At 33.7% G+C, this 12,500-nt stretch overlaps 1 protein-coding gene across 3 annotated transcripts in view; it reads left to right on the forward strand.

Moving 5' to 3' along the window:
* The window catches only part of LOC106876278 (uncharacterized), a 1,065,409-nt gene that overhangs the window by 283,799 nt on the left and 769,110 nt on the right, over window positions 1–12,500 (forward strand). The window lies entirely within an intron of this gene.

Raw genomic sequence — 12,500 nt, forward strand, 5'->3', positions numbered from 1 at the left:
CAATCTAATGATTGAAACAAGTCAGAGTTGGAAGATAAAAGCAATCTGGATTTCCTTCTTAATATAAAAATCGAAAATTTCTTTAAAATGTCTCCAACTTTTAACAGGAATTCTTAGAAGGCAAATTTAGATATTCTTGAAAACTTTTGGAAGAAAATTTTTAAATATCTTATCCTTGTTTCATAAAACTCTATTGATACAACGAAATACATTTCGGTGCTTGAGAAAGTTTTAGGTAGTATCTTATCGCTTATTCATTAAATACAGCCAAAAGACCAATTTGATTAAGTTTGGATATTTCAGGTGATATTTTTTTTTTTTTTTTTTTGAATATTTCATGATATTTTCAAAGAACTCAGGAAAGAAATCTATCAGAATATTTTAATGTAAGGGTACAGAGGCTATTTTGTTGAAATTCCTTTCTGCTTTTTTTTATTATTATTATTTATTTTTTTTGTTATTCAACTTAAAACATGAGAAAGAGGTTTTATATGTCCTGCAGCAATTCAGAATGAATTTCAGTTTTATGCCTTCTGTGAAGAAATACATCTAGATATCTTATGCAAGTTTCAGAGAAAATTTTCTTTTAATTTATCGTTTCTTTTTGATAATATGCAGCAAATAAGTCGATCTGTAGATGTTATAAATCTTTCTAAGCAAACTTCAATTAAATTTACACTTCTTTTTATTATCAAACTCTCAGAAGAACTACATTCTAAATAACAGATAAATGTTTAAAGGAAAAATTAAGTTAGATTTCGAAATAATATTTTTTTTCCCTAACACATCATAAAGAATGATATCAAGGCATTATTTCATTGTTTCAGAAGAAAATGTCAGTTAAATTTCTTATTCCTTTTCATAAAACACACAAAAAAAAAAAAGGTAAAAATAGGCAGAAATTTTGGTCAAATATTTTATTGCTTTTCCAAAAATTTTCTCTCTAAAAAAAAATGTCTATCTTGATATTTTAAAAAATTTTTCATTTAATTTTGCTTTATTTTTCTGTCTTTCTTTCATAAAATACTTTACAGAAATATATATAGATATTCTTTAAATGTTTTACAGAATATTCTGGTTAATATTCTGATTCTATTTTCAATAAAACACAACAGAGTAGTTTGTATACATGGTCTTCAAAAAATTTCATAAGAAATTTTTTTTAATTCCCTATTTCTCACAAACCAATTGGATATCTGCTGAGTGTTTCAAGGACAATTTTAGAAAAAATTAGTTAGATCCAGTTAAATTTTGCTTAAAAATGCTTTTGAGAAATATACCTAAATATTCTTTAAATGTTTCACAGAAAATTTTGGTGAAATTTCTTATTCTATTTTCAATAAAACACCACAAAGACTTTTGTGGAGATATTCTTGAAAAAAATTTCATACTAAAAACTTTTTTAAATTCGCTAACCATTTCTCATAAACCATCTGGATATCTGCTAAATGTTTCAAGGACAATTTTAGTAAAAATCCCTTATTTTATTCCGTTTACTATAAAAATAAACTTTGTGTAAAAGTACATCTAGATATTTTAAACAAATTTTAGCACAAGTGCTGATTATCAGCTTTACATTGGCTCCTTGGATATCTTTCAGAGCTTTCAAAGAAAATTTTACTTAAATTTTCTCTTCTTTCATGTATTATTTCTTTCTGAATAAAAACCAGATAAGTAAATTATGCAATTTGAGATATCAGAACAAATTTTGGCCAAACTTCTTACTGTTCTTTTTTCCAGTGAAAACTTTACAAAGATGTCATCTTCATATTCTTAAATATTTGAGGGGAAATTTTACTGAAATTTCTTAGTGTTTTCAAGATTTTCTATGGAGACTTGAATTATGATATATGATAAAGAATATTGAGAAAAGTTTAGTGAAATTTCTTATCCTTTATTCATGAAATAATACGAAACAAACCTAGATAAATTTTCTTTCTTTTTCGCCATTTTTCCTTTTGGAAAATATCGCAAAATATATTTGTACAAAGATAAAAGTTTTAGAGAAAATTTTTCTTAAAGTTTGTATCCTTTTTTTTTTTTTTTTTTTTTTTACCAATATGACAAAGTGACACTGGAAATTTTGGTTAAATATTCCAGCAGATTTTCCTGGAAGTCTGCAGATAAATATATTTCCTCGTTATTATTGACATCATTATGATGATTGTTGTCATTGTAATCAGTGTTATCGTCGTCATTATTAATAGCATCATCGTCATCACCGTTTATCATCCTCATCAATCATTGTCATTAACCATCATCATCATCATCATCACCATCATCAGCATCACCACCATCATCATCACCATCATCATCATCATCATCATCATCATCATCACCATCATCATCATCATCATCATCACCATCATCATCATCACCATCATCACCATCATCATCATCATCATCACCATCATCATCACCATCATCATCATCATCATCATCATCACCATCATCAGCATCACCACCACCATCATCATCATCACCATAATCATCATCACCATCATCATCATCACCATCATCATCATCACCATCATCACCATCATCATCATCACCATCATCAACATCATCACCATCATCATCATCAGCATCACCACCACCATCATCATCATCACCATCATCATCATCACCATCATCATCATCATCACCATCATCATCATCATCACCATCATCATCATCGTCATCACTGTCATCATCATTATCATCACCATCTTCATTATCATTATCATTATCATCATCGCTGTCATCATCATCATTGTCATCATCACATCATCATCATCATCATCATCACCATCAGATCGTCACTATCATGATCATCATCATCATCACCACCACCATCACTATCACCATCACCATCATCATTACCATTATCATCATCACTATCATCATTGACATCATCATCAGCATCATCATTCTCGTCATCATCATCATCATCATTTAATGTCCATGTTCCATGCTGGCATGGGTTGGATGGTTTCACAGGGTCAAACAAGCCAGAGGACTCTACAAGGCTCCAATGTTTACTTTGGCATGGTTCCTGTTAATAGATGCTGTTCTTAATGCCAACCGCTTTACAGAGTGGACCGGACACCTTTTTTTTATAACACCAGCACTCTGTGGGGTCACCAAGTAACCCACAAGACAGAGATAACACCTTTGACTAGAAAAGGGATGTGGCAATATGTCATGTGGTCAGGCGTTGATAGAGTGAAGCAGTGGTTCTAAACCAGGGTCCATGTGGCCACTGAGGGCCCATATAAGATTCTTGGGGGTTCACACAGCAAAATAGTAAATTGGGGATCCACACTAGTATTTCAGGGGCCCCTGAAAAATGTATCTAATATAAATATTAGATACATACATAACATTGAAAAGTACCTTAGGAATGAAAACCCAGGTTCGAAATTTCCCCAGGACACCTTATGAAGTCTGGAGGGTATATCAGCCAAAACGTGTTAACAACAAACATGATGAGGACAAATATCCATTGAATGTAAATAATGTAAATATCGCACTGCTGTCTATATAATTTCCTGTGTGCGTGTGCGTGTACATATATGTATGCATAAATAAGCGAAAGTATATATCTATAAACATATATATTTGTATTTCTATCTCTCTCTCCACCTATCTTTCTATTCTCTCACTGTCTTTCCATCTATTTATCTATCAAACTATCTGTTTCCCTATTCATTCATCCCTCCCAAACCTACCTATCAACCATCCTACCTGCAGAGCAATATATATATATACAAAAACAATTGCAGCGTTTATAAGCCATTTAAGAAACACAAAAACCGTTAGATTCACTTCAACATTTAAATTTAATTTGCCAAAATATTTTCATTGCTTTGAGACTGCGACCTGTTCACTGACAAAATTCCAGGTCACGGTCTCAAAGTGACGAAAATATTTTGGCAAATGAAATTTAAATGTTGAAGTGAATCTAACAGTTTTTGTGTGTTTCTTAAATGGCTTATAAACACCTTCCACGCTGCAATTGTTTTCTTTCCAGCACACGATCTCACATCAGGTCGCTTGCTATGCAAGTACATCTCCATAAAAAATATATATATATACATATAAGAGCGGCGCTGAAAAGTTCATGGATTTAAAAGTATCATGAAAGGCCTGGTTGGAGGCCCAACCTTTAAGGGGCTTAGAAAAAAATGAAGGATCGCTGCTATAGGTTTGTGAATCTGAAAGGGGATTATGTTGAATAAAATTATAATTAACTGATCCTCCTCTATTTTCTTTTACCGAAAGCCAGGAACTTTTCAGCACATTGATTACATCAACCCCACTGCTCTACTGATAGTTATTTAATTGACCCTGGAGGGATGAAAATAATGTCGACTTCAGCTGTATTTGAGCTCAGAACACAAAGATTGACAAAATGCGGCAAGGCATTTTGTCAAGTGTGCTAATGATTCTGCCATCCAGCTGCCTTAAAGATAATGATAACAGTAAGCAAATATCTTACCTGTCTCTCATACACACACATACACACAAACATAAACACACTCACATGTTTGTATATATGTATGTATATGTATATGCATATGTCTATATATATATATATATATAATTTCAATATAGGATAAAATCTTTATAAGAATTTATCAAGTAGTTAGCGTGAAAAACTTCATAAGGGAAAAATTAATTGATTATTCCCTATGAATATATTTATTTATATTAAGGGCATTAATATACATAGATGCCTCACGCTAGGAGGGAAGTGTGAGGCATTTATGTATAGTAATGCCCTTAGTATATATATATATATATATATATATATATATATGTACGTATGCATGTATGCATATATGTGTGGATGTATGTATATACACATGCATATGTATATATACACATGTATATATGTGTGTATATGTATACTTGTGTATATACACACACATATATATACTTATGTATATATACATATATGTATCTGTATATATATATATATATATATACATATACATATTAATATGCATAAACATATATATATATATACATAACTATATCTATACATATATATATATATATATATATATATATATATATATGCTTATATATCTCTGTCTTTCATTTTGTGACACAACATACATACAAACACACAACACCTGAAAAGCAATTTGTAATTCTTATTTTACAAATCCCCAAGATACACAACAACCGCCACAACCAACCACGGCCACGACCACCACCACCACATGTACCTTTGCACCATTGAATCAGTTCCGAAGTGAACAAACTGCACATAACACCGAAGAAGGAGCGGGGGGAGGGGCAAAAATAGAGGCAGAAACACAGAAGAGAAGAGGTGGAAATGGCTGCCGTCGTTTGGTGAGTCAATTCTAAAACGAAAACCGATTTTGACCTCTCCATCTTCTGACCTTTCAATAATACCTGAACTTTAGTTTGGAAAATTCTTCTGCTTATGGGCTACGTTCAATTCTATGTGCAGACGTCTCGTACATCTGCTGAACTGACAAGAATTCTTGCTAAATGCCTGCGTCATTGCAGATGCGAGTTATATGGAGTTTTGAAAGAAAAGGTGAACGAACGAAGGAACGGTCGTAGTTTGTGGTGGTGTTTGCGTGTGAATGACATGTTGGCTTACAACAAGCGTGGATGGGGGAAAAGGGTTGGTTGCGGTGGGTGGGTGGGTGGGTGGTGTTGGGGCTGGAAGGGCCAGGATGCGGTGGAAGAATGGACAAGCAGACAGTGGTCAGAACATCTTGGAATTCTTTCAGTGAAGCCAGGGACACCACTGTCACTACCACCACCATCACCACCACCACCACCACCACCACCATCATCATCAATGTTATAATTGTTTTAATGTCGACATTTCTATGTCTACTGCAACTACCACCACCACCACCACCAATTCTACTACTACTACTACTACTACTACTACTAATAATAATAATAATAATAATATTAATGATGATGTTGATAACTGCACTGTCACTACAGATATTCAACTCTGCAACCATCACCCACCACCACCATAACCACCACCACCACCACCACCACCACCACTACTACTACTACTACTGCTATTAATACTTCTATTACTGATGATGATGATGATGATGACAACTTCACTGTCACTACAGTTATTCAACACTGCAACTGCGACCACCACCACCACCACCACCACCACCACCACTACTACTGCTGCTGCTGCTGCTACTACTGCTATTAATACTTCTATTACTGATGATGATGATGATGATGATGACAACTTCACTGTCACTACAGTTATTCAACACTGCAACTGCCACCACCTGCTTTTAGAGAAACCAGAATAACAGAACAAAAGACATGCTAAGAGTGTATCTATTGGTGCATGTGTGCATTTGCTAGATTGCTGGCAACAAATAAGTCGCAGTATCAATCGTTTGAGTTCATTATATCAACAGCTAGAATCGATCAGAAAATTCAAACTGTTTGTTAGTTTTATAATTAATAAAACGATCTGCTCGTTAAGTACCTTATAATTATGTGTACTTCTAAGGTAAATATTGATTTTTTTCCCCACCACCAATTATGAAGTAATTTTAGAGATAGCTCAATAAGTTAAGTTTATGTTTTACTTTTATTTCTCAATACACGGAATAAAACTGAATTTAGTAACATAAATAATTTTATAAAATGTGAATTAGTTTTCAAAAATCACAGAAAGAGAAGCTATAAATTATATTTTCAAGTGGCATTATTAGGCCATAATTCGTTATAATAAGCTGTAAAGAATGCATAAAATTAGGTCTGTTTGAACGGGAAGTTAGTTGAGAGGGAGACAGAATAAACGTGTTGAATGTTTTATGGTGACTATTCTTGGCATTGATGAATATATATGATATACTCTTACGTACACGCACTCATAAATATATATGCACGTACGTACATACAGACATATACATACATGTGTGTATGTGTATGTGTATGTATATATGTGCGTATATATATATATATATATATATATATATATATATATATATATATATATATATATAAATATGTATGAATGTATATATATATCTATGTATGTGTATACATATGTATATAAATCTGTATGTATATGTAGATATATGTATGTATTTGTATGCATCTATGCATGTATGTATTTAGATATATTGTACATATTTATATATATACGTATATATATATATATATATATATATATATATATATATATAATATACTCTTACGTACACGCACTCATAAATATATATACACGTACGTACATACAGACATATACATACATGTGTGTGTGTATGTGTATGTATATATGTGCGTATATATATATATATATATATATATATATATATATATATATATATACATACATATATGTATGAATGTATATATATATCTATGTATGTGTATACATATGTATATAAATCTATATGTATGTATTTGTATGCATCTGTGTATGTATGTATTTAGATATATTGTACATATATATATGTGTGTGTATATATATATATGTATATATATGTATATATGATGGCCATCCACTCGTGACCGAGGAACACCATTGCCGACCTTCAGGAACATTGTGCAGTCTAGACTAACTTATATTTTGCGTTTGTGGCTCCGTTAGTGGCTAATAAGCCCTATTCATTATATATTTGATCCTTTATATTGAACACTCAATATTTCATCTACATTCAATACTTTATTTCATGGTGCCATCCATTTTTATTTTATTTTATTTTATTTTATATTATATAAGAGACCGATAGAATAAGTACTAGGCATCCAAAGAATAAGTCCTGGGGTCGATTTGCTCGACTAAAGGCGGTGCTCCAGCATGACCGCAGTCAAATGACTGAAACAAGTAAAAGAGTAAAAGATATATATATATATATATATATATATATATATATATATATAAATATTGTTGTATTTGGGGATGGTCATGTTGCCAGTTTAGCCAGTAAAAACACACACACTGTATAATTGGTGTTAATTTGCTTCAGCTTTATATTACATTAATTGTATTTCGGCCAGAGTTCTTTCGTCACACTTCTGTGACCTCATCAGTAGTCCTTTGCTTTCTTCTTTCTTATATGTGTGTCCCTCCTTGCTAACGATCAGCCATTTTGTCAAAATGGCTGATCGTTTGCAAGGAGGTTCACAAGTGCTAGAAGGTAACGCTGGTACAATTACGCTCAAATGGTGCTATTTACGGGCCACTAGCATGGAAGCCAGACAGCTGCTCTGGCAATGATCACGTTTGGACAGTGCTATTAGTGCTCCACTGGCGTGGTGACCAGTCATCGAGTATGGTTCAATCACGATTTCACTTGTGCCAACAGGTCTTCGCAAGCAGAGTTTAGTGTCCAATGAAGGAGAAGTTGGCATGGGTGCCAGTCGTTGAATTCGGTTCGATTTCAATTTCAGATTTCAACAATTTTACATATTAAACACATTTTTGGAAACTGGTACATAAATATAAATGACCTGCAGGGACCCTGTATTTCATTATACAACCATAATATGCTACCAAGTCTATTAAAGGTTTTAAGTCAATATTATCTCCTCCCTGTGTTAGCAGTGTAATATTTATGTTCAATGGTGTAGATAAAATCTGGTCCTGCTGTACCTTTCATATGGTTGTCAGGACAATCCTTTTTGCACATAACGTTATAGATCGTTTTTATGACAATGTCATATCTCATGGGAAAATCGTATTTTGCAGATATTTTTAGACAGCTGCTGGTGATATGGTTGATATCTTTCACATTTCTGTGGCATAATTGACATTTTCCATCGCAGCATGGAGGTCGAGAGCCATTCATATCTCTCTAGTTGATCAGTTATTTAGTAGCTGTCCCCTGTTTTTAGATAGCTGTCTGAAGTGCATTCCACAAGTAGTGAGACTCTTTTAGGAGAAGCAGTTGTAGTAATCCTAAATTCCTGTAATTTTAGCATATCATTACTATAGGTGTAGGAGTAGCTGTGTGGTAAGTAGCTTGCTTACCGACCACATGGTTCCGGGTTCAGTCCCATGGAATAGGGTAGACACTAACTGTTTCCACTCGATGTATTCCCAAATGTTCTGCCAACAACTGTAACCAATCCAAAACAACTTTCAATGAACTAAATCAACTTCGCAACAATTTCCGGCAACTCCACGAACTCACGAACGACACCTTTTGACTTCCTGTGATTTCTCATATCTCTCCCAGTCAAAACATGCTGCTATACTTATACGAGTTTGGCTAGTCCACTCTTGCCATAACACTATACAATAAAGTTTTGTGTTAAGCTGGGCAAAAATACTACAGAAGCGTATAAAATACTCCAGACTACTTCTTGTAGATTGACTTTAACACTGGCATAAGAGGTTCAAGGTGGAGGCGCAATGGCCCAGTGGTTTTGATTCCCAGACCCTAGTGCAACTGAAGGAGAACATCAATAGAGAAGTGGGGTCTGAAACTCTTGTTAGTAAAAAGAAACTCGGGGAGAGCATAACAGCAAGTGGTCCTTAGAGGAGGACCACATATATATATATGTGCAGATTTGTATGTTTTATGTATGTATTCTCATGCATATAGTTACATATCTAGACATGCTCATATATATTTAACTGATAAACTTCCAGAAAGTTTTACAGATTTGTACAGTTCCAATGATGGATTACATCTGTAGTCTTCAAATTAGCTTTTTCCTTTCTGGTTTTGAGAAACCTAATTCCTCAAGATTGATATTTAGGCAGTATGTTACATAACCCAGTGGCCCCAATAATTACAGGTATAAACCTGAACTTGTAATCTGGATAGAGTAACTGCAGATTTCTCATGTATGTATGCATGCGTGTAAGGTATGCTGTTAAAGGTCACGTCTTTTGTGTAATATATATATATATATATATATATATATATATATCAATATATTATAAATTAACTACCAACAAGATGTGTAAAGGAATTTTGATTTATTAAGTCTCTTAATGAATCTTTGTACAGAAATATATATTGAAGATAAATATGTTCATTTAATGTATATGTTTTGGCATCGTAACTCTTTCCTTCTTCTTATTATATATATATATATATATATATATATACAAAAATTTCTAACTTCCGGTCAGCCATTATTAGCCATTATTATGATTGACCGTTGACTGAACACTATTCAATTTTTTTTCTCCGTGTTTTTCTCCTTGTCTCTGTATTCTTTCTGTTGAAGAGCGTACCTCGAAACGTCGAAGACTTTCCGTATTCCTGAGCGTCATACTAATACATCCTTTTGTTATTTACACCACCTGTCCTCGTCTGTTGTTGTTTTTTCGTACATTCTCCCATATACATATATACACACACACACACACAGTAGAACCTTGGCTTTCGAACAACTCTCATTATGAATAGATTATGCTTTACCTCCTGTGTTTCTCATATTTATTTAATACAGTTGTACCTCGGTTTACGAATGACTCAGAAAACGAATAAATCATGCTTTATATATATATCTATCTATCTATATATATATATATATATATATATATATATATATATAAAGCACAATTTATTCGCAAACAGAGATGTTTTGGGTTCAGTCCCACTGCATGGTACCTTGGGCAAATGTCTTCTAATATAGCCTAGCATCAATTAAGGCTTTGTGCGTGGATTTGGTAGACAGAAATTAAAAGAAGCTCATCCTATATATATATTTATTTATTTATTTATTTATGTGTTTCAGCCAAGTGGCTGCGGTCATGCTGGTGCACCACCGTGATTTTCACGTTCCTTGCATGGCTCTTCTCCCCCACCTGACATGGTCCAATCAAGAGTTTTGATGGCACATCTGGTGTATAAGAGAATTTGACACAGCTGCCCTAAACTGCGTCTCATTACGAGCCATTGGTTCGTCTGGTATCGTGGAGAGGAAAGCGTCAAGTTTTGTCTTGAAGACCTCCGCATCCATGTCTTGCATGTCTCTCAAATGTTTTGGCAGGGCATTGAAGAGCTGAGGTCCTCTGAAACCGAGGCTGCTGCAGTATCTCGTTCTTATGTGAGATGCAGTGGACGGTACCTTTGGCACCATGCAGTGGCGACCCGTGCGGGCATTCCTGTGGTACTTGATACCAAAGTTTGGCACCAGTCCTTCCAGTATTTTCCATATGTATATTATTACATATCTATATATATATATATTATCTTTATCTAATATATATATATTATCTTTATCTTATGATATTTACTTTGTTTTATATTATACTCATTTATTGTGCTTTTGATTATTAATTTTTCTATATGTGATAGTGGATTTTCATTGATGAGTTCTTGAAACTTGGTTATTTTCCCTAAAAATATATATTTTTATATATATTTTATCTATAAAGCTCAATTTAATTTTAATTTTTTAGAAATTGATTTTAATTGAGTTTTTACCTGTAATTTTGGATTTTGTCCCAAATATTATTATTATATATATGTATATATATGTATATATAGGTGTGTGTGTATGTATGTGTCTGTATATATATATATATTTATATGCAAACTAGATGTTGAAGAGAGAAGCAAGATGAAGGTAACGGAAGAGAAAGATGATATGAGGTGGTGGTGGTGGATGTGGTTTTGATGGTAGTGGTGGCACTGATGGTAGTAGTGGTGTTGGTGGTGGTTTTGATGGTAATAGCAGTGGTGGTGATCATGATGTCATTTTAGTTGTAGTGTTGCCAGTGGTGGTGGTAGTGATAGTGGTAGCAGATGTGTTGGTGGTGGTGTTGGTGGTATTTTGGTTTTCTTGATGGTGGTGGTGATGATGATGGCGGTGGTGGTTGTGGTTGTGTTGGTGGTCGTGGTGGGGGTTGTTGACAGTGGTGGTGGAGGTGTTGGTGGTGAGGGTCACTAAAGGAATATTAATTTCAGTTTCGTGATAAAATATTTATAATAGTTTTAATGGTGATCTTGAAAACTATTTAAAAATTCATTTTCAGCAAAAATTTACAACAGGCCGGTTCAAAGTTTGTGTGATTGAATATGTGTGTGTGTGTGTGTGTGTGTGTGTGTTCATGGCTGTATGTATGTGTGTGTTTGTGATTGTGTGTGTGTGTGCATGTGATTGCATGTGTGTGTTTGAGTATTTGTGAGTGGATGTATGTTTGTGTTTGTGTGTGTGTGTGTGTGCTTGTGTGTGTGTGTGAATGTTTATGCATGTGTGTATGTGTGTTTGTGTGAGTATTTCTGTGTGTGTGAGCATATGTGGGTGTGTGTTTATTGTGTGGGGGTATGTTTGTGTGATTGTGTGTATATGTGCGTTGGTGTATGTGTGTGTCTACATGTATGCCTTTATGTGTGTGTATTTGAAGGTGCATATTTATGTGTGTACATATACTTGTGATTGTGTGTGTGTGTGTGTGTAAGAGAGAGTGTGGATGGGTGTATATAAGCAAGTGGTTTGTCTTAGTGTGTGCATGTGTGTATATATATGTGTGTGTGTGAGTGAGAGACAGACAGACAGACAGAGTGTGTCTA

The sequence above is a fragment of the Octopus bimaculoides genome, chromosome 29, assembly GCF_046866305.1.
Source record: "Octopus bimaculoides isolate indiv1 chromosome 29, ASM4686630v1, whole genome shotgun sequence".
In the NCBI taxonomy this organism is placed as follows: domain Eukaryota; kingdom Metazoa; phylum Mollusca; class Cephalopoda; order Octopoda; family Octopodidae; genus Octopus; species Octopus bimaculoides.